Below are 1,244 nucleotides of genomic sequence, written 5' to 3' on the forward strand. Positions count from 1 at the left end.
GAAAGAGGTAGCATGGGTAGCAAATGTTAGAGATAACAGAATCCAGGTGAAGTGTATATGGACATTCATTTTATTATCTCAACCATTCTGTTTCATTGAAATTTTTCAAAATAAAAAGTTGAAAGAGGCTGTCACACAAAGAGTTGGAAATGAATGTTCGTTATTCATAATAGCCAAAAACCAGAAACAATCCAAATGCCCATCAACCGGTGAACAGACAAATAAAATGTGATATTATCCATAGAAAGGACTTACTATTCAAAAATAAAAAGAAATACACTATAGATAAATGCTATAACACATGGATGAACCTCGAAAAATTTCATCAGAGTGAAAGAAGCTAGTCTTCATTACATATATTATGATTCCATTTAGATGGAATATCAAGAAAAGGGAGATTTACAGAAACAGAAAGCAGGTCAGTGGTTGCCCGGAGGCAGGCACAGAAATTTACCACTAACAGTCCTGAGGAAACTTTTCAGTGTGATGAAAATACTGTAAAACTGGGTTGTGATAATGGTGGTACACTATAAATTTACTAATGGAACTGTACAGTTACAATGGGTGAATTTTATGGTATATAAATTATACCTCAATAAAACTGTTTAACAAAAAAGGTGGAAAAGGAACATTCTATGATGCAGGAAAAAAATGTAAAACACTGATAATTTGGAGAGGAAAAAATTTAGTTATCTACTAGTGTAGACTGGAAGCAGGGAGTAAAACATCAGGTTAAGCTTATATAATAAAGGGAGTTATATGTCTGTAAAAAAATAGATAAAAATAAAACATTCAATAAAATGTTACCTAAAAAGTAAAACATCAATCCCTTATTGTTATAGTCCCAAATACATTTCCATATTCTCACATAAAAACGCCAAAGAATACACAAATTAATTTCATAATCAAAAGACTGCCTTCAACAACAAAAAGACAGACAACCCAATTTAAAAATAGGCAAAAGACTTGAATAGACATTTCTCTAAAGATATACAAACGGGCAACATCAGAAACATGGCGGAGTGAGAGACGTCCCTGGATCTCTCCCCTCGAAACAACGAGCTGAACATCTAAAACTCAGCAAAAAACACCAAACTTCACACCAGCATTTCCGAGCTTGGGATCTGTGCATAAGAGCTACCACAGGTCAGACCCTCGGGTGTTGGGCAGTGGACTGAGAGAAAAAAAGCAGCAGCCTCTCGCAGCTGCCTGAACACCCTGCAGGAGGAAGGGAAGGGGAGAAG

Source organism: Pteropus alecto, unplaced genomic scaffold, assembly GCF_000325575.1.
Source record: "Pteropus alecto unplaced genomic scaffold, ASM32557v1 scaffold202, whole genome shotgun sequence".
Lineage (NCBI taxonomy): Eukaryota > Metazoa > Chordata > Mammalia > Chiroptera > Pteropodidae > Pteropus > Pteropus alecto.